The sequence below is a fragment of the Pollicipes pollicipes genome, unplaced genomic scaffold (genome assembly GCF_011947565.3).
Source record: "Pollicipes pollicipes isolate AB1234 unplaced genomic scaffold, Ppol_2.1 Scaffold_3087;HRSCAF=3621_pilon_pilon_pilon, whole genome shotgun sequence".
NCBI lineage: Eukaryota > Metazoa > Arthropoda > Thecostraca > Pollicipedomorpha > Pollicipedidae > Pollicipes > Pollicipes pollicipes.
The window spans coordinates 30,592,502-30,615,162 of record NW_023596225.1 but is presented as its reverse complement, the minus strand read 5'-3'; positions in this window follow the sequence as shown (position 1 = coordinate 30,615,162).

Below are 22,661 nucleotides of genomic sequence, written 5' to 3'. Positions count from 1 at the left end.
GAGAGGAAATCGAAAACTACCAATGATGATATAGATAATTTTCATGGCGAGGCCATTAACCGTTTAAGCCATGATCATGCCACCAATGGATATATGGCGTTCAGTCACTTCTTCTTCGGGAGGGTTTTCCCAAAGGTAGCCTTGGACTTTAATTTTTCGAGGAATCTAGCGCCCAACGGGCAAACGTTACGTCACGCCTTTCGAGAATATGATAAGAAGTTGTGCTGAATTCGTTTGTACGAAGTGCTGCACGCAAATGACACCATTATCATTATTGCACCTGATTAACAAACGCAGACATGTGGCGTGGGCGCAGGGAGCGCGCTCATCACGCTTCTTGAGCATGCTGATGAATAAAAAATGAAACTGTTCACACGTGAATGGGCACAAATTTCTCCAACCGCCCGCGTTATAGCGTGTCATTGTTCCAAAGCGCACCTTTGGATCATGAATCGTGAGATCATGATCTCGCGATTTCGCGATCTCTGGTCTCACAATTTCATGGCTGAGTTCGATCCTGTTGTTGATCCGAAGGTTGTGTCCATAGATAATGTGACTTCAACACACCCACTCTTTGGCGGGATTGCAGCAATATTGGAACCAGTGCATGACTGAGCTTTTCAGCAAGCTGAATGCAATTTATTCCCAAATTTCACGACACCCTTTAGAGCGAAAGAAGTTCCTCTGTAAAAAAAACTGTCGGTGATTTTGCGCAAACTTGCGCTTTGCGCTTGTTGCTTTGTGCTCCAGGTTGAACGGTTTTACAAGTGTTTTTCGTTTGGCACGGCAATCCGGCAATCATTTGCTTGAGTTTTCCCCGCAAGTGTTAATTTTTTAGCTTTTGGTACATTTTAAGGTTTCAGTTCTTGACTTTAATCATAGTTATACAGTGTCCTAGAATTGTCGACTTTGGGTAGAAGGCAGCATCCTATGAGCAGGGATTTTTTACTCCTTTTCTCGACATCTTAAGTGAATTTTTCACTCCTGCCTGACATTGTCTAATCGCACATGCGAAAGCCCTACTTCTCTTTCTGAGGTTTTCAGATGTCACCCAAAACCAAGCTCACTTGAAACCCCCGAGCATAAACGATGCTCCACGGAGCCTGGACGCCTGTGGCTATGTCTTGCCTCACCTACATCTGCATCATGTCGATGTACGCACAGAGCAAGGGCGCCAGGTACCGCCAAGCCCAAGAAGCCCAGTGACTCCAGCCGCTTGCACACATTAAGTTTTGTTTGTTTGCAAAATGCATCACAATCGGCACCTGTGTGACAAATGCAAGGTTTTCACGCATCCCCTATGTTTTTGGTCTCACCACCTCATTACGAAAGCAGAGCCTGGTGCAAACACCAGCAAGGCCTGGTAGAAAATTTTACTCCACGCATGTTTTCCCTGAGGAAACCTGACCACTAAATTGCATCACTCCCGAAATGCAGGAGTAAGCAATTCAAGACATGTATTCCAACTTAAATTTACGAGATGAATATCCCCATTTGAACACTCATGTTAACAGATTTTAAGTCAAATCGGCTGACTACAAAATTTTGCCAGAAAAGCATAAATCTTTACATTTATTTGACTATTTTTTTCTTGGTATCGTACGAGTGTGATACCACTTTATTCTTTCTTCCTTTTCGATTGCCATTAGAGTTACCATCTGCTGCTTAAAATGTTGACAAATTTCTCTGCAAGATACTCCAACTGCAAACTTGTACGTATTTTACACAGAACTTGGATTAATTCGCCACCCGTCCAAACATGCTTGATATGCACCCAAGAGTGAACAATTCACAGGGAATGAAGGAGACGATTTGAAGCACGGACCTGATTTTTACCGCCATTTTGCCCTGTTGAACCCTCGGTTAGCCGCTTTCTTGGTTCATGGTGTGCTCAATAATGAGAAATCTAACCCTTTTGAGCGTCTAACTCACCAGGCTACCTGACAAGGCTACCCTAATGCTGCCATACAGGTCTTGGGACAGACCTGACGCAGCTAATACAAAAGTCTTTGATGGCGAAGTTGTGTAGACGGCCGCCACGTCGAAGACACCGAGGTTTTAGGTGCACTATATTTGATGACCGCCCATCGCCAACACCACGCTTCAACTCCTCGTGGACGCTGACAGGTAAACAACGAAACCTCGGAAATGGACAGACTAGACCTAGAACTAAACAGAGCGGAAACAGACAGGACAGAGACTAAAATTAGCAATACAAAATGAATACCAAAATAGCATGGATTGACTGACGCTAAATTAGACCTCAAGATAATCGCAAGCTAAGTGATTCAACAAACGAGAAGCGAGCACTAAATCAAACTAGAAATGCAAACGGTGCACCGACTACAGTTGTGTCCTCAGGAGATGTTTATCATGCCCACCTCTTGCTTGTTTCGCATTTTAATCTCGTAGGTTGAGTGGCATGATTGCTATTTATATTTGGGGGGTGAATGGGATAACTGTCTGCCAGCAGACCATGCAAAAGGTACTGGCTTTGTTTTGGGGGAACAGGAAGAAGTCAGTAAGTCTCCTGTAGACCAAGTCATTGCTTACCTTACCTGCTTTCAGCACATGATTGGTAACCGGACTTAGCCATTTTCTGTATTAATCGATCGAGTTTTGTCATAAGACAAAATATGATGGCACAAGGCATGGAATGGGCTCATTTTGTTCCATATCTTTATTATTTGCCCCAAATTTCTTGAAGTGGTCTCTCATGGCTGCTTTAACCAGATGTTTTCTATAGTTGTCATGTTTTGCTGACTGGTAAATGACTGTACTGTATATATGCACTATATTTTTAACACAGGAATAATCTAAGCTGCATAGCAGTTATAATATGAATTAAATATTAGTGTGTAGCAAATATTCAGATCATCCCATTTAAAATGCGAAGCTAAGCATCTCAAACTTTACCATTCAATATGAATAAACAAGCCTAAAAAGATGCCTTTGCTGCAGCTGAAAAGGCAAGCAACAATACTGGCATGGTCATCTAAAAGCGATGTTACTTTTGGAGAAGAGAGATTGTTTTGTGGAGCACACCCATTATTGCCCTTAACATAGGTCAGCCATGGTAATAAAAATAACCTGTTCAAGTTGATTTAAAGTGTTTTGATTTGTGTGTTGTCAACCTTGCCTGATGTCATCAAGCATACACAAATGAACCGAATAAAAATGCCAGTTGAAACCAGTCAAAAATCAGCTTTATCATGCTTTTATCACAAGTGCTGCTGTCAACAGATATGTGAGTTGAGATGATGTTCAACATATGGGCTACCCTAAGTTAGGTTAGGTTGGTTAAGTGCATGGCAAGTGACAATAGGAATTGTGCAAGAATGAGTAACTCAACAACTGCTGGTGTGATACAAACAGGTTAGACAAGATGAGATAAAGTAAGGCCTCTTTAGGTAAGGCATAGTTAGGCTACTTTCATGGAAATGAGCATTGGTATTTTGTAAGAAACAGTGACAAAATGTTTGTTTTCCCTGACCCCATCTTAACAGAAGCCAGAGGCATGTCTATTGTGTTTGACTTGGTGAATAGCCGATGTGTATGAGTCCAAGGTTTTTTTTTGTTGTTTCAGTGTTTTATGCTTGTTGAATTTTCTGTTGTTATTTTATTATTGAATTCCTTGGCTTTGTGTTGCGTTAAAAGTGCTGTGGAAGGGAAGTGCAAAGGACAGCATCCATCTATTGGTGTTAATGATTTTTATGCTCGTTACAGCTGTCATGAAGTTACTATGCTTTAATGTATTCTGTTTCACTTTAATGGCCTAAGATATTAAAAAACAAAATAGTTTTGGCAGGGTTCTGATCTTACGCCCATGCCAACTTGAAATAGATGTCTTTGTTTACTGAAGCATCAGTCACGAGCTCATAAGTTCCATCTTTTGTGAGTTGATTTTTTGCACTCCCGCGCGGTATTTTTGCGATGGAATTTTTCACTCCCACCCTAGTTCAAAAGCGATTCTAGCTACCTCTAGTTATATGTGATATATACTGAGTACATGACCGCCTATTTGCGCCAGCCACATTCTCATGACGGTGAAACTGCAGTGTTTGCGAAAGTTTGGTTAGGATCTAGCTTACAGAGAGCTGGGGCGGTGACGGAAATTTGCATAATGTGCGGCATGTGCTTTGCAAGTTAGGTAGTGCCTCTTGACAAAAAGGGCGATGGTTCCATAATTGGCTTTAAATCTGGTTGTACAGGCCAACTGCACTTTAAACATATGGGGTATATTGTTCACTATGTCACGGTTGGGTAGGAGGCACTACTTCGTACTGGCGGCCCTGCGCTGCGGCAGGATATCCAGACATGCTACTGGTCACTCGGGGTTCGCAGCTAACGGGACGAAAAAGACGCGGCTGAGACAGCTGCGTACACCTGCACTGGCGGTCATAGCCGTTACAGCATGCAGTACTTGTCATGCGTGCAGAAGTTTGATTTGATCAATCTTTAACTTATGGCGGTGCTTGTCATTCGTGCAATAGTTAAGTTTAATAAATATATGACTTATGGCGTATGCGCGTGTGTGGGGGGAAGGGCGATTTACAACTGCACTGCATAATACATATCTGGCACCAAATAATAGCGGGTGTAGTTCCCTATTTAGTTGGGGTGGCTATAGCCCCCCCCCCCCCAACTTTGATAAGGAAGTGAGTAAAATCCGGAAGAAACCGTTTGTTGGCATGCATGGGGACAGGTGACACCCCTTCTCAATGATCACTTCCTCCCTCAGCGCATTCAGTAGTAATTATGGCAGCAGCGATTGGGGCTTTCGGCCCCAACTCATTCAGCGCCGCTCACCACCTGACCACTTTTTAGTCCAGACTGTAGTGTTTAGCCAGTCATAATGTGTGAACACAATGTCATTTAACTTGTATTTTTGCTTCAATCATTTATTGATGTTGACAAATTTGATCGTTATGGCGATTAGAGATATATTTTGTCTCGGTGCCAGTTAGAGATCTATTATGTTTCAGTGCCAGTTAGAGATCTATGTTTCGGTACCAGTTAGATATGTATTATGCTTCGGCACCAGTTAGAGATCTATTACGTTTCGGTACCAGTTAGAGATCTATTATGTTTCAGTGCCAGTTAGAGGTCTATTATGTTTCGGTACCATTTAGAGATCTATTATGTTTCGGTATCAGTTAGAGATCTATGTTTCGGTATCAGTTAGAGATGTATTATGTTTCGGCACCAGTTAGAGATCTATTATGTTTCGGTACCAGCTAGAGGTCTTTTATGTTTCGGTATCAGTTAGAGATCTGTTATGTTTTGCTTTAATCCTATCCCGCAGTCTGCTATGCTAGGACCTTACGTTCAACACCGCCCTCGCCGCCGTCGCGTGGTCGCTCGCGCCGCCATCGCTGTTTACACGTGCGCTCGCCACCGACTACACGGCTCTGTTCTCTTACAGCACTGCTGCCGGTGACAGACCGGTCTCAGGGGACACGCGGGATCGCCGGGCGCCCGTCAACGGAGACGCCGCACCGCTCCCGCCCCGAGCCAGCTCGTCAACACTGCCGAACGGGATAAATAAAGGGTATTTTCTGTCACCGACGAAATTTGCAACGGCTTGCATTGTCACTTGAAGCTGAATCTTAAGAAACCTTTGCAATATAAGTATAAACAAGAAGAACTGCACAAATAAAATATATGTTGTTGCAATGCATGATGGGCATCTTGAATATTTTTGTTTCGGGAGTGTCACTTGCGGTAAAATGTTATGTGAACAAGAGGCACAGGGCACATGCGTGCTAGGCACAGGAGAGGCCGCATGCCCGACACAGGAGCAGCCGTCCAACACTGGAGCAGCTGCGTTTCCCGCACAGGAGAGGTCGCATGTCCGGCACAGGAGCAGCCGTCCAGCACTAGAGAGGCCGTGTGTCCGGCGCAGGAGAGGCCGCATGCCCGACACAGGAGAGGACGCGTATCCAGCACTGAAGTGGGTGCGCTTTCGGCGCTAAAGTAGGCGCACGTTCGGCACTGGAGCCGCCGCGTGTCCGGCACAGGAGACGGCTGAAGTCCGACCCAGGGCTGGGAACCGCTGGCGCCGGGCTGCAGAACGCTTAGCTTTGACCCTGATTCGCCGTTTTTCGTAACCCCGGCTGATGGGCAAGGGGTGGGGGGGGGGGGGGTGGGGGGTTGATGCTACATTCTGGCCTTTCCAATCTATGAAAGAAAGGGCGTCGAAGAAAAATGGCAGTGGATGGGCCCCAGCAACATTTCGCGATTAGCAATAAGTTGCATCTTACTGGGTAAATAATTGACCCTTTTAGACCACGTCAGATGAGTGCCAAATTTTCCGGAAAATCCAACTTTGTAGGGATCCGCTAATGCAGCGGTGTCGGTGCTGTTACATTAATGGAACCAGGCCACCAATTCCAGGGGTGAAAAGCTGCTGCTTTACAGGATATGATCGGTGACAAACATGACAACTTTTGTGAGCTATTTTGTTCTCAGTTAGACGCAACCCGAAGCTTATAGTCATCTGTACTCGCTAATGATTGCAGCGTGAGCTTGTGTAGAGTACGTGTCCTAACATTGACGCTTCACTGTCTGAGTAAATTTGGGCGCTAAATCTTGCCATGCATAGTAGCTTTAATCAATATAGTTTTTAGCAGATTATATAAATATACTACAAACTACACTATATTAATGCTAAAGTCGCATATCAGTACTGAAACTGTGATTTTTCAACGACCCTCAGATCGGTGTTTTGTGCAGGGAAAAAATAGCTGGGCTGCCTTTGAAATGCACTTAAAACAGTTTTCTCCCCGGATTTGATGCGCCTTCTTTCTACAGTTGGGAGCAAGGGTGCAGTTTCCGAAAATTCACTTGGGGGAGGTGAGCCCTTAGAATTATGATTAATGGAAAATAGTGATTAAAAAGTGATTTTTAAAAATAGGAGGCTACGTACCCGGTAAGGAGGTACAATTCCCCTCCCCCTAACTGAATAGAAAACTACACGCCTCTAGGCCGGTTACGTTAAGTAGGGTTTTATCGATGATAACGGCCAGCAAATGACACGGTCGTGCAAATGATGTCCCAAAAAGAAAATGCTTGGTTATGCCGCATTGCGTTTTATTTCCCATTGTTTTTTGTGGTGCATCACGTTTAGAGTTATATCGCAGTGGTTTCGGAAAAATTTGGCTCCAGGTGATTATTTAGACGCTTCCAAATTTTGTCGGCGACAGAAAATGCACCGTTTTCGCTTGGGAATTTACGGCTACAGGGGTGCAGTTTTGCAAAATGCATGTGGGTGAGTAGGGAGAGGGAGCTCAGGAACAAAATGGCTGAGCAATGTAGTCTCAACAGCGTGCCCCCAGATTTCCCACACTCCATGATTAGACTGAGAGTGATGATATTGAAAGAATCCTTCACCGTGGTAACCTGACAGTGTTTGCTTGATGCAAGCCTATCCGCAAAGTTACACACGCCCACGCCCACTGCATGTCGCAGCTGCATATTGCGTAGTTATGAATATCAGTTTGCGAGGGATGTGATCATGCTTCATTTAAGAAGCCAAACATTGATCTTGAGCCAAAACTATTGCTGACAGTAGCCAAATTGTTGATGCGTAGTTAATGCGACCTAGTAGTCATGCAAATCCCTGCAGGCTCCCACGGACCGTATGGGGGGGGGGGGGGGAGCGTCTTAAACCACTGATCGGGTGGCGTGAGAGGCAGCACCTGTTAAAACCATTGGTTCCGGAAGCTGTCCACGTAGTACTTGTTGGTCCGGGTGTATATTTGTTTTACAGGAGTTCCCGACATCTCATTGTTGGCCATATTTCAACATGTTAATTGGCGAAGGAGATCCCCAAGTCACCCAGAACGTCTCTTCAAAAATGAAATTTTGAATCCCTGCAGTGGCAACATGCCAAGACTTATGATTAACTTCGAAGCTGGGTAGGGCTGTTTTCTAAGTGGTGTGGATGTGTCGGGGAGCCAAAATTTAGCAGCAGGAGCAAACAACCGTAGCAGTGGTGCAGGCTCCTTAGGTAAGTTAGGGGTTAAACAGAATAAAACGTGTGCACCCAGCCACAAAATGCGCCAATTGCTCGGTACTATCCGGTGGTTGACCATTCATTCTAAGAATGAATCGGTCCAAAAATGTTTTAAAATCACTGCAAGCAACAAAAAAGAAGAGTAGGCATGCCTACATCACTACACTGGCTGCAGAAAGGCTAACTTTCCCTCTTGAAAACAGCTACCTTCCCTTTGGATAATATCTATGCATTACCCGTTATGGTAGTGTCCGTGATTCTGTCAATGACGTAATGTTAAAATGGAAGACATGACATTTTATCCTTTGATTTATGTGTTATATGATGTTTTTTGAAAGAGTTGACATTCTTCAAAAATGTGGGCTTAAAATAGTGATGTGATAGAAAGACGGGTTTGATTACAAAGTAGAATTCCAAAATTGAATTGTGTGATTGTTGTCGGTCAGTATCATGACATCAAGTAAATCAGTTTGATCGAAACAAACATCCACATGTTTCATGCCGTATGGGAACCATTTAAGTCTATTCAGCTAACGTAGCTTTTACAGAACAAAATGTCAGCATATGGTGCAAAATACCTTCGACGCGCGTTACAGGGATTTCGGGGCAGTGAACATAATGTTATGCCACCTGATCAAAGCTTTTGGTCCGCGGGGTATTTGCATTTCACCGAGCTGGTCTTACACACATCGCCCCAAAAAGGTACCAGAGGTATGTGAAGAGTATAGGTAACTTAGCTCAACGGCTTCGTTAAACAATTGCCAAGTACAAAAATAGGCTGTGAATAGCATGCTTGGTGTGCTATTTGTTTTTCCAAGCAAACTGCCATAATAAGCCTGAAAAATACGGTGTTTGATTCTTCATGGGAAATTGCGACACAGGGTGAAAATGGTGCTAACTCCCGCTGACTATTTTTAGGACATAATTCGTTGATGAATTTTCCTCACCGACCTTTGGTGTTCGGCAGAGACTGAAGACCACAACGACCTCGGTCCTGAAAAGCTCTTGGTGCCCCCGTGTTGTATTATATCCCTGCATTTTTTTCTCTTGGCACACAACTTGTTCTACCCGACTTATCTTAACTGAGGAAATTAGCCACATATTTAACATGTTTGACCGTGGCCTGTCAACATCGATGACTAAGCGATTTCAACAGCTCTCGTGCAATTTGCCAGGTACGTGCCATCGAAGATAGCAGCAAATTGTAAGAGCACAAAAAGGCCTCACTCAGGACAAACAGCTAGTAAATCTAAGCTGTCAATTACTGTATGTACTGGAGCTGGGCTCTCGCCACCCTGTAGTAGACCGTAGTTGTCTAACGCCCTGGTATATTCTCGCTGTATGCCTGATGTCGGTCAGCGTCAACTGATTCCCCTCTTCGGCCGCCTTCAGAGGTTTTGCCCGGAGTTGACCGGCACTGCCAGCCACACACCTGTCCCGAGTTCCCCGCCCCTGTTCTGCAGCGGAAAAAACGCACCTGCGCCCTCGTACACGCGGTCTACTCAAGAATTGATCGAACTCTTCTCATTACTGCATGCCCATGCTATGAAATGCCATCCGTTCAGCGATCACATTACCGCTCGGCGGCGAGTGAGATGTCAGTTTCTGCTCACATCGGTCCAAGGCGTCCGGCCGATGGTCGGATGGCTCAGGCAGAGTATCATGCATATCTGTAACGTCCGAGCCCAATGAGTGCAACACTAGCGCACCTGCACGTCCACCGTCAGCGATGTGTAGCGCCACAATGTATCGCTCGCCCCTCTTAGACCATTTCTCGAAGTCCTCACCAGTCCGGTGTGGGTTCACGGCAGGTAGCCGTAAAACAATATTGCATTGCTTCCACGCCATCACACGAGCTGTAGACTTTCACAACAGTGACATCCCGAATCTGCTCCCCAGTGGGCCGGGTCACCTTGACCTCTGGACGTTATTCACTGGCGCCTGAGGGGCCGTTCGCTGCTCCACTACTCACTGTCGCTCCGAACGCTCCCTTTACCTGCACCCCGGCCGGGCGGTCTCGGGCGGGACGGGTTAGCTCCTGCCTCCAGGCGCCGATCCGCCGAACAGAACAGCTGACCGCCGGCCCAAACAGCTGCTCTGACGGGCCTGATTGCGGTGGAAGACAGCACCGGTCCCAGGGGCACGCCGGGAGATGACCGAATCCGCAGGCGTTGTCAGGTCTCCAGACCTCGCGCCGATGGCCCCACGTTGTCATCCTGCAAGAAGGCTGCTAGCGACGGCTGTAGCTACTCCTTGTAGCCACCAGCGGCCAGACTGCCTGCCCGCGGATCTCGTTGCCCACCGCCTGCCGTCCGCTGCTTCACGATCGTTACCACATCTCCCGGGACTTTTCACAAGTTCGGTGACACCGAGTCCACGCCGGTCCGAAAGCTCTTCACCAGGTGTTCCGTCTTCACTCCCTCGGATGGGAGGCTCTCGTTAGCAGGTGATGCAACGGCTCATAAGGAGCATAGTATTACCGTCCACTCGCAGCGCGGCCTGACTCCCTGCTAGTTCTTGGGTCACGGCCCGGATTAACTCGCGCAGAGAGAAGTCAAGCCAAGCCCCTGCGGGCAAAAACCAAGCGGGCAATTCTCCGCATACGCAATAATATTCCATTATGGTTTCACATTAAGCTCTATGCGGACGGGTTGCAGCGTGAACGGCACCAGCAGGCTGTGGGGAGTGGAGGGGAGGAGGGGCTCGCGACTCCGGCCAAGTTTGCGTTGACCCAGCGGCACTGCATTGAAAACAGCAAAGTAAGGTAGCGTGTGTCTGCCTTCGCCTCTAACTTCTGAGATCTCGACAACACTGGTTTGGCATGCTATCTGCTGAGAACAGTCGTTCTGCATAGCATTTTACTTGGCTTATTTAGGCGACGGGTAGTCATCGCAACATTTCTGTATCTGTCATGTTCAAGACGTTTTGAGCCACATCGTTCGTCACCAGCCATTCGTCAACGATAAATCCAAGCATAAATTCAGGAGACATTTGCATATGACCCATCAAGTCAAATCATAAGTCACCTCCAAATTCGAACGCGTGTTCGTCAAACCGTAGAGCAGACCAGCCCGATCCAGGGCCCGGCTCGGCATGGTCGCACGTGCATCTGACGCCGGCCGGGCGCGGCGCGCGCGCAGCGCCATTCAATCAGGGCCTGTAAGTCGGTCACGATCTTCAGGCAAGACAGATAGCAACGGGGCGATTACCTTCGTGGGATGGAGGGCACTGTCAGCCTCACCTGGGGGTACCAGCGGACTGAATCGTCCACTGGGACAAGAGGGGGTGGTGGAGACAGAGCCATTGCGTTTGAGACCACGGAGGACTATGAAAGAACGCTTAACACTCTGCTTTCATGTGGGAGGCTAAGCAGCATGGGCCAACTATTTATTTGTGGGAGGGAGGATACTCGGATTTTCAACGTAGCGACGAGGAATTCGAAAACGTTAAAACACGCCATGTTTTCTATGGGATGTCTGGTATTATTTGAATTGTGTGTAAGCTCCTGAAAGGAAGTGTCCCACACTTGTACGGGATTTTGAACTGAAATAGCAATGTTGATGATCGTTTGGTGCAGTTTACAGCCCTTTCCTCCTTAATGCCTAAACTTCTCCAGCTTCTGAGCTACATGCCATGAAGATGTGCGGCCTTTTTAGTGAAGACTATTTCAAGGTCACCCAGATAGTCATGACGCTATAATAACGTGATTTGAGTGCTGTCACTCCATAGGCTATCTAGCATTCAGGGCCACCAATAATGCCGTAGAGCCGTTCAGATCTAGCGCCCGTAAACATGATTTTCAAATGTTGGAGACGTCAGTTAGCTCTTCATTAGCATTGAACAATCTGTGTTGGTTTCAATCACGTATAGCGTTTTGTACTGCATAGCATAAGAAGCTGGACATTGTTTCTAATTATCACAGAAATAAGGCAGTGTGATTGAATAGCTTGAAGGGTGCTCCACGTTTAAAGATATGTAAGCAAACATTGGATATGGTGGACTAAGATCACTTCTAGTTTTTGACACACTTTAAAGAAGAAAGCACTGCTCTAGACAACACTATTTATGCAGTAAATATGCTCCACAATGCGACAGTGTTTGTTTTCGTCATGGACGTTCATATGGCTGAAATCATGGCCTGAGTTTGACCTACCATAGGTCAGCGAACCTACAAGGTACATCTAAATTTTTATGCCAAACGATCCGCTATTCAATTTTCTACAGCTGTGCAGCATTTAGCGCGACTACGCCGCGCCGTTCGGAAACCAATCCCAAAAACCTTTGGGGGTCAATTTGACCCCCACCCGAGCGCGTGTTAAGTTATTTAATTACAAGATTCATTTCCCCCCATGACTCGGAAGAATGCCCAATATTGTGTAGGGTAAAGTGCGATTCGTGATAGGCCCTCGCGCATCCGTCCCTATTATCCTCCATCTTGCTTCATCCTGCATTCTCGCGACACCCGCTTGTCCGGGGCAGGCTGCATGCGTCAGCGACGAGAGGGCCGAGAGCTCCGTGGGAGGGGGAACCCCGACGAGGTACCTAGCGAGCATTCACGGGTTAAAGCTCGGCGGTTGTCCCTCCCCCACCCCCCCTCTCCCCCCCAGGCGTATGCATGTCTGCCACACCGTTAACCATTTTCCTTCATCCCATAAACCTGAAATTAATAATTTCTGGTCGAAAGGGCTCTAATAAAAAACCTTGCGCACACTGCTCCATTTGGATAGACAGCACATCGACAGCCATAATCGTCGGAGACCGTCGTCATCGGAGGTAGATTTAGACGGATCGGCGATGAGGTTGTCTTTTGGTCTTGAATACCACTTGGCTTGCGAGGTGGAATATTTTGAATGGCGTTGCTATGAACACGTCATGCATGCATAGCATTGCAATGTGCTTCATAAAGTTCTCTACACATCCTCGGCGGGCATGTAGCTTCGAAACTGCAGGACTTAGGGTTTTGAGAATGACAGGGCTGTAAACTGCATCGAATGATCTTCAGAATACTCATTTCAGTTCAAACCCTGTAAAATGTGGAGCATCAAGTTTTAGAAAAGCGCCATGTCTGAGTTTGGGAACACAGGCAAAATTATTACACTCACGGAAATATGCAAGAAAGCAATGAGAAAGGAGCCAAGAACACGAGCACGATGATATTTGGCTCACGAACACTTCCGGCACTGTCCCGACATCTTTCTGCATGCTTTGAAACACTACAAGTGTGGGCAAGGATGGCAATTTCACACGGCTGGTTTGGCAGCACCTTGATATCATACAGACATCCATGATGAAAACGAACAATGTTGCATCGAGAAGCATATTTTCTCAATACAGAACAATCAATTATGATATACAATAAAATCAAATATGTCGTCTAGAGCTATGGTTTTCCGTTAAAAGTATACTAATAGCTACAAGTGAGCTATTCTAATCATATCTGGCGCTTGCTTGAATGTCCTCAATTATGGAACACAGCCTTCAACAACCACGTGATAATGAAGTCGTAGTGATGGTATCAAGTAAGCAATAGCAAGTATCGTAGTGGATGTGATATGCCATATCGCCATGGTATGGTGAGAACTAAAAAAAAATATGATGTGTTGTGTGACATCACTTTGGCCTGAATGACGCCGAAAAGGGTCTGCATACTGGAAGCTTTCCCGGGGTGTTTGGATGGCGCGTTGGGTGACGTCGTACTGGAGCACGGAAGTGCATCTCGACCGTGTTTTTGCTTGGACGACCCACAGTGTGGTCTAGTTGTGGAGGGTGCTGATGTGCGTGCCGTTCGATACGAGGAGAAGGTGGTCCTCCTGATCGTCCTACCCCAGTGCATCTTCCCCAAGAGTGCTAAGCAAAAACGCAGTCGTTGGTGGCATTCAAAGAGCCTTATATCTGTGGTACCGTATGTAGAAGTCTAAGTCCGTAAGTAGAAGTATGTAGAAGTACCGTCAGTCTCCAAATTCTCTAAGAGAGTCCAGGAGCTGACGAGAAGGCTCGTCTAGTGGACGAAATAACTGAAACACCAGGCGGGTATGCCCGTGCTAAGAGCGCGGCAACGGTTCTGGATTGACGCCGTCGCCGGCCCCCGGTACGACCATTGATATTTTTCCTTTATGTCCGAACCTGTCGACCCAGGTCAAGTATCATGTTCTCAGTTAAAGTGTCTAAAGTCTCCTGTGGTTTGTATGAGATTGCGATGTCGACCAGTTTGTTAATTCGCCAGCTGATGGGGCAGCTCGGATGTTCCACATGGCCAGGTCGCTACAGTCCATTTCTGTCGAGATGCTAGTTTTGCCAAGTTCTCAGCTGTGGTGCAGGCTGGCGTTGTGGCCAACGCAGCCGGTTTGCCGATGCCGGGCCGTTTGGCAAGGTCATCGTGGTCATAGGCCGGATGATCTAGTCTCAAGCGGTGATCCGAAGCATCGAACCTGGTCTGACTTGCAGTTTGACCCTCTGGTTCATGTGTTTTGTAAACTGATGCTGGAAATTTGCGTCAGCTCATGACTGATCTCTTAGTTGGGATGCTTGAAATGTTAGAATGCACTCTGATCTGTTCACATTGTGGGTATGTCTGGTAAAAAACACAGCTGTAAAAAAGAAGAAAAGGCTATAAAGCTCTAACGGTCGGCTGATACCGTGGAGGGAATGTGGGATGAATAAACGCGATCCCAGTTACACGGTGTTTCAATCCCTGGGTATCATTAGCAGGGCAGTGGACACCCACATGTGTCAAAAGACGCCTTGGTTACCACCTGAGACTCCACTCCCTAAAAAGACGCTGCAAAGAGGTCTTTTGGCCGACCTTGCAGAATATGTTTTGGGGCGTCTTTTTCTCAGTGCAATCGTTTGTATCTACTGACAACGATCATGCCTAATCAGCATACAAATGTAACATATGCCCACCAACGCAATTATAATGGATAAGGTTATCATGCAACGTAAATGAAGGTATCTGGCTTAACTTCATCACGTAATGTTTTCATTCTCAGTATATCCAGTTCGCTTTGCCAGCATTCGTCAGTATGGCACATAACACAAATGATTATGTTGGACGATGATTTGCATTGGAGCCACATGTATCGACACTGAAAGTTGTTAGAATGTTTACCAAGATGTCCGCAACGTTCAACTCAACATGCAATGATTGATTTACCCAAGATCATAGTTACAGAACAACGCATGCACCTCGCGTTAAAATAGCTTGTCAACGGCAGCAGTTAGGTGTCATTCAGCATCGACATCAACCATTAGTGACCTCCAAGCAGGAAATGACCCCAATGCCTTCTTTTGTATGTTGAATATGTCACTGTAGCCGATGCAATGTCAAAGGGTTCTTTTAAACTGTTTTTATTGAGTCAATATAAGTAAGACTTTACTGATAACAACTGCCGTCGCTGACCGTGCTGCATAACCACTGCGGCCACGATTATGCGACAGATACACAAGTCTCTGTTGAGAACAGCATGCGTTGAGCTTTTCTGGACCATTCTGTACTTTTAGAAGCTGCCGCGTATTGGAGTCAGTTGTTCTTTATCCCCAACCAGGCGTTATCACTAAAAAACTAGCCAAATATTTGCATACTGGCTTAAAATATGAAGAAGTTAACATGACAAAACATCAGGGATGTACAGGATACGATTTGGTTCAAAAATATCATGATACTAATAGTGATGTATTTGCTTACCTACGCAGGCATACATTTCAATGTTTTCCATTTAACACACCAGCCGTCCAGAAGCAGTGGAGCTTCCCGGCGCGGCTTGGAACGGCAAGTAAGTCGGCCGTGGCCAACACCCCCCCCCCCCCCTCCCTCCCCTCCTCCCTCCTCCGCCGTACCAAACATGCCCATTAGGCCGAGCGGTGCCTGAGAGGTGAGCGCGGATTCGTCCGACGCTCCAGACGGTCGGCCTGCAGCAGCAAAGCGGCCTCTGCTGTTGACCGGATCTGCGGGGGAGAAGCATGCATCGCCCCGCCATGACGGGGGCCCCTTGTTCGAAACGCCGCCGCGTGGGAAGGAAACGCCTGTCGTCAGCCGGACGGTCAATATTATGTTTGTCCCGAGATGACGGTTAGGTAGGCTGTAGGCATCATTGTTAATATAGGTTGGTCTCGATTTAATTGTTTAACACTGCAGCAAGCACCTTAAGGTGCGTGGCGCCTCGATGCTCCCGTTGCATGGCTCCCAGCCGCCGTCAATGGCGGACAGAATGAACGGGCGGTACAGAACGCGGGGCATTCGCTTTGGAATCGACAGGGTTAACTCCCGCTGGAATGCCAGACTTTCGTCCGAGACACAGCACGTCTTCCTTTCCCGAAGATCGAATCATTTAGGGAGCGTAATGGTCCCGAAGAGCGATAATCGCGGAAGGCGCCCGCGCAGCACGGCTCGGCTATGGTCGATGTTGAGGAGGTGCCAGACGACCGCAGTCCCGCTCTTACGCAGACAAAGGTTTGTGGGTGGCGCGACCTGAAGGCGCGGTTTCGCCCCTTTTAAGAGGAGGTCGTCAACTCGTTTCGTTGTCTCTCACTTGACTTCAGGCGTGATGACATGAAGAGGCATAGGTCATGCTATGGCCAGGGATCAGTCCGGACCGCCCGAGATGCAGGACTTTGCACGGCGATAACTGGGTCTATTCGTTGGTGTGCAATGCCTTGGGGGAGAGAGGGACACAGCCCATTCTCTTCCGCCGCGGCTACGCCAAGCGTAGTAAGCTCTTAATGGCGGGATGTTCAGGTCGGATAGAGATCCCGCCATCGACACTCAAAGGGAGGGCGACAAGGGAGTAGGTCGTCGGACAACCCGGTCAGACCGAGTCTCCAGAGTGCGCCGGCCGTGGAGGCCGTAAGGTGCAGCCCACGCCGAGCGCTCGCTGCTTGCCAATGGGCACCGTCCCATCAGGTGCGCTGTCTACCTCCAGGCCTCTGACGGACGCGCCGTGGGGCGGTGCCTCGCAAAGTTCACTCCGACAGGCGGGAGGCGAAGGTGTGGAAGCGTCGGAGGTGACGCGTCCGTGCTGGATGAGGCGCAGCCTAACGCGCGGCAGTGGAAAGCTGTGAGCGGCGGGCGTGGCCGAAGGAGTGGTGGGCCGTCCCAACGTGGATGAGACGCGTGGGAGCGTTGTCCGAACAAGGACCGTCACCCTGGAGGTCAGGCGAGAGAGCCAGTCGTCCAGCTTTAGAAGACCTGATGCTGGCTCAACAGCCGCGTCGTTGCCAAGCTGATGGCAACTTTACCTGATATGTTTTTTAATAGGGCATGCACGGGCTTTCGTCGGGGTCTTGACTGCGTCAAATAAAGTTGTAACAACTCAACGAGGACTTGCGCAAACGGGCCAATTATAATACGAAGGCGCTGGCTGGGGGAGGGGGGGAGGGCTCAAAAAGGGGGGTCCTATCCGTGCACGAGCTAAGAATGAGTGTGTGTGTGGGGGGGAGGGGGAGACGTGAGCGCTAGCAGATGTGCATGCTCGGAGTGAGTATGGTGGGCGCTCAATGCATGAAGTCCTCGTGGATTAGACAAGAATAAGGGGAGGAGGGCTTCTAGGGTCGATATCCAGTGGGCCCTTGCCAATGTAAGTTGCCGGTTGCGAATATTGTTGAGAATTATGTTTTCATTTACTGTTTCACACTCGCACATTCGCAACAATATGAATTCGTTTTGGGTCACAGCTCCGGGTAAGACCTGCCGCTTCTCCCGTTTAGGAGGGCGGGCACTCCTGACACTCGCGCACTCCTGCCCCAATCCGCTCGATCCCAGTTAACGTGTCTAATGAGGATTGTACACTGACATGCTTGCGAAAACAAAGCCCTTCAGTGCACAGCGATCTGATTCAGCACGCCAATGGGAGATGAGCTTAAAGCGGCTGGGCACAATTAGTTGGGACTTCGAAATTATTCAAGCCTCACTCAAACCTGCAGCATATTGAGATAGGGGTCAGGGGTATGTTTTCGTTGGCAACTAGTTATGCTAACTTGAAGCAGCTCTGCTATACCAGGCACGCAGGCGACTGGGTATGACGGTCTGACGGAAGGGTCAGAGGCTCTCCGCGTTCTGAAATATGTAGTATGCGCCATAGGCTATCTGAACAGAGTGTTGATACGCCAGATATGGGCAGACAAAGTGTTGAACGTAAATATCAACGTGGAATACTGGCATCCAAATATTGACTCCACCAAATGTCTACGGTGCAAAAAATCAGCATGTGAAAGATCGACAATGGAAACATCAACGCCCTGAAATTCGGCAGGCAAAACACCGACAGTGTGAACATCTACACACAACATATCATCAGGAACAGGTTTGTAAGCAGTTGGGCACATAGCTTCTCGTTAACAGTGACGGTGCGAAGGATAGTCTACGGCTATGGACGGGTTATGGGTGGCAGCAATGCTACTTTTCAATCCAGAGACACGCATTTATGCACGGGTCCGGATAAAGTTGACTCACGTTTTATTCAGCTAAGATAGGTCTCTGCTTAGCTGACATATACAGACAACGACATCATTATTTTCCCTGCCGAACCTCTGCGTATCAAATGTACGCCAGCAATACTGAAAATGCCTGAACTATGTTAAGACAAATAATTCAACGAAGTGAAACACTTCTAGAGCATGACATGTTAATGAAAAACTGCAGCACGGGACAGTTTGGTAACCGCTGGCGCCGCATCAAAATCTGTAGTTGCAATCCATACGTTTGGCCACTACTAGAAATAACGTTGGTAGCTTTGATGAAACGTTCCGAGAAATGCCGATAACCAAATGAACAGGTTTACTTAGTGACAAACAGCTGTCAACCTATGGCGAACCGCTGTTCAACTCTTCGTTATTTGCTATGCGCTTTTGTGTTAATCAATCTGCGTTTCATTGCCCATGTTCAATGTTTTGCTACTTATCGAAACCACACTTCATATTGAACTGTTGTGGTAAAGCCGCTGGATTCGACCTAGAGGGATTTTGTCCCCGGATTAAGCAAAGACTGGCGCCATCTATATGCCCACTGGTTGAAGCCATTTTGTCGACTGTTCAGATACGATCGCAAAAAGGTGTATTGTTTTCAGGCCTTGTGCTGCATACTTAGTTTGGCTACAAAGAGAAAACTAAACGCTTTGATGAGGCCACGATGCGGGCAGTGTGGGAGTGGATCTGTTTGAGGGTGACATCAAACTGTACCTTGCCAATGTGGACTATGAGTGTATGGATGGAGCTAGATCCGTTAGGATCCAGTGACCCGGCGTCCATGATTGCCAAGCTCTAATAGTCATTTTGCACGATGTGACATCCTGTAAATGATCAACAGTGAGAATGGCCTTCAGCTTATTTCAACATTTTCTGAGCTTTCAGTTCCACGTAGGGTGTGAACCGCCGCACTGTGTCCTCGTTCCACAGACAGGTGAACTATAAAGCGGAGTCTGCCATCAATATTGATAAAACGCTGATGAAAAGCCATTTCCCAAGACATCATGTCTTTCAGACTGTCCTTGGGCTACGTCACAGCATGCGACAATGAGGCAGTAAACTGCGCCTAGGTTCTGTTTGGTAGATGGACCAGAAACAACATTTCGTACACCAACGCCTCTCTGTAGCAAACGTCCGCAGTCTCGCTGGCAGAAATGCACAAGACGCTGCAGGCGAGCCATCGCCACCGGCCGTCGAGAGGTCTGCCCACTCTGCAGTCCAAGCAGCGCGTTTGCGTGGCCCCTTAGCCGGCCAGGTGGACAACGATGAGCGAAGCTGTAGTGGCCGCGCAACACGGCGACCGCCCTCATTAGGTGGATGAGCAAGGCGCTGCGCTTCGCAGAAGCTTTTGTCGATCTGCAGGTTACGGGCCCGGCGAATACCGCAGCCCCCCAGCCGCGAACGGTGTATCGCTCCTCGAGGCCGCTACTGATCTCGTCCAGAGGATCGGCAGCCTCCGAGTGCACCGCCGACCCGTGCGTGCGCGCGCACCTGTGGCGTGTAGAGGCGCATGATAGTGAAGCGGCCTCGCATGCCGTCGTCTCGCCGTATGACAACATGTTGCTGACGCCACCGCCATGTCGATCGAGTCATGAGGTCCGACCGCTGATCAGGATGCCTTGCAAATGTTGTCAGATATCGGTTGAGCTCTCCAGCAGCGTGCTCCGGCTATTTTGCTCATCTGTGACACTTCTACCGTGCGACTAACGTGACTCTGCTGTTTGCGGCCTTAATTGGCGGTTTGATTTGTTGACCGCAGCTTCATGATTGACGCACGGTCGGTACTATTTGTTTTATGCCAATGCTGATCTGCTTTTGATAAAGAAGCTTCTTAAACAGTTGGAACCGTTGCTAACGTGGACCGGCATTGGCTCACAACTTGATGGCGTTACGTTTGATAATGCCGACCAGCTGTGCCGCTCAATGAGGAGGCGACGTCGCACGGCCCTGCTCGGTCTCACGCTCAGCTGGTCGCCTGCTTGGTTGGACGTATCTGCTGTTTCTGTTGACGGAATCTGATTGTCTTTGAACCGAACACGTCCTAACGGATAAGACCTCCCCTGTTAAATGGACAAAGCACACACAGGTCTTCGAGCGAGATCTTCTACGCAGACCATGTGCAGAACCAATCAAGTCTTCTTGGGAGCTGTTTCATCTTGCTGCCACCCATCTGACCCGTATGGACCTTCAGCACAGGAGAGAAAAAAACTACCGATTTAAAGGATCCGTGATAAAAAGGTAAAATGTTGCAAGTTATCGGGTAAGAAAATTTGCCAAAATGGCAAGAAGTTACAACAGACTATCCCAGTTAGACGGCACTCAAAGCTTCACCTTTGTCTGTACTCGCAAACGCTTGCAGCGCAAGCTTGTGAAGAGTACATGTCGAAACATCGACGGTTCGCTGTATGAGCAGGTTGAGCCAGAAAGTGCTGCCAGACATTGAGGCTTGAAGAGAGTGTGTCTAGTGTTTTCGATTTTCCAGATACACGCATATAGGAGTTTTGCCACTATATATAGTTAACTTCGGAGCTTAAATGTGCATTTGGGTCTTGCAACAGTTTCGCGTAATTATTATTATCGATCGCATCGATGGTTGTGCGTGAACAAATACCATGCTTAAAATTGAACCAATCAGGGGGCAAAATGACGACCGCACCGGCTTATACGTGGCAAGTACTGCGCGCTAGTGACATGGCCATTATCTTGGCTGCTACGTTCTCGTCCGCATAGGGAAAGCGCTGGCGATATAGGCTGGTACGCACTTGACGATTTCTTGCGTAGTTCGAGACGGAAAAATATGGTAGCCTGAAAATGCCTGGTGTACCAGCGATATCGCAGCAACGATTTCAGCGCATGCTCCTTGTTATTTCGAACGGTGAATTCGGTGCATGTGCATTTGGAATTCGGTCGTTAATTTCAGGGTGTAGAAATCTCAGCCGCCTGTTGCCGCTGCCAAAACAACGTGAACAATCGCATCTCCATAGAACTTAGTGCAGCCGATTTACACGACACAATACGTGTGCCTCATCTCAGTACAAAGTAGGTCAACATGAATTAATCGCGGTGCGTATCAACTGAATAGCATTACCAGACGTCCAACCCCGTACACCAGCAGCCCTCAGCTGAATGTATACAAAAAGAAAAAGATCAACGATGGCCGCCGCCATCGCTACGTTCGCAAGCTGCTGTCAGCGCTAACAAGCGACTTCCTCGAAAAGGCATTGGCTACAGCTAACGATACGTTCTCAATGATATCAATATGCTTAGTTGTGAAAATTGCTTGGGGTGTACCCGATAACATCGTTCTTCCATACAAACCAAAGCAGTGGAGGCGAATTGGTGACACAAAAAAAGAACCCCCTGTGCACTTATGTTGGCATAGGGGATTCTCCTTCAGACGGCATATAGTCCTTTCCCTTATGGTTGCTTTCGCGTTTCAGAGCAGGTGGGTGGTGTCATATCTATGCTGGAAGCGTATCGAAATGAAACAGCTCTGGAAAACGTCAAGAACTCGCATGCCCACTCCAGCGTGTGGCGTGGCTGGTAACGAGATAGCGCAATAGAAAGAGCCCTGAACGCATGCCCACTAAAAGGGCAGACCATATCGGTTCGTGACCCAGAAATCGAGCTTGGTTTTCCACGCGTCACGGTCAGTTAAAGTCAGACTGCCAATTAGGCGATCGTATTTCAATACGTTTTACGGTTTCAGATGTCCTTTAGGCTGCAGTTTTCCACTTTGGTGGTGGGGTCAGGGTTGACGCTGCTAACTGTTTATTGTAAGGATTTTGATCCACAGCCATCACTACAAAACGTCCGGTAAAAAATTGTTCTTGCAAACGCACTGCGCTTTTAGTCAAGACATTATGTATTTCGTTCCGATTGCTCAGTTTGTTTGAGCCTGTCGTTCTATCCACTCACGCGTGACGGGGTAAGTTCGAGTCACTTTAAGCGCTCGCTATTTGCACCTGACCGGAATGGCCTGCGGCCGGTGGCAGCGGCCACGTTAAAGGTCAGGTGGAGGCAAAGGGTTTTGTAAACTTTCGCCGCCAAGTTCTGCCCATAACCTGGAATATCACGGAAGCATGATAACGGCCAGGGCTGACGCGACATGCAATGCTTGCCGTCATTTACGGTCCTTAACATCCACCCTTTCAACAGGCTTGGAAAACATTTCGTTAAAAATGCT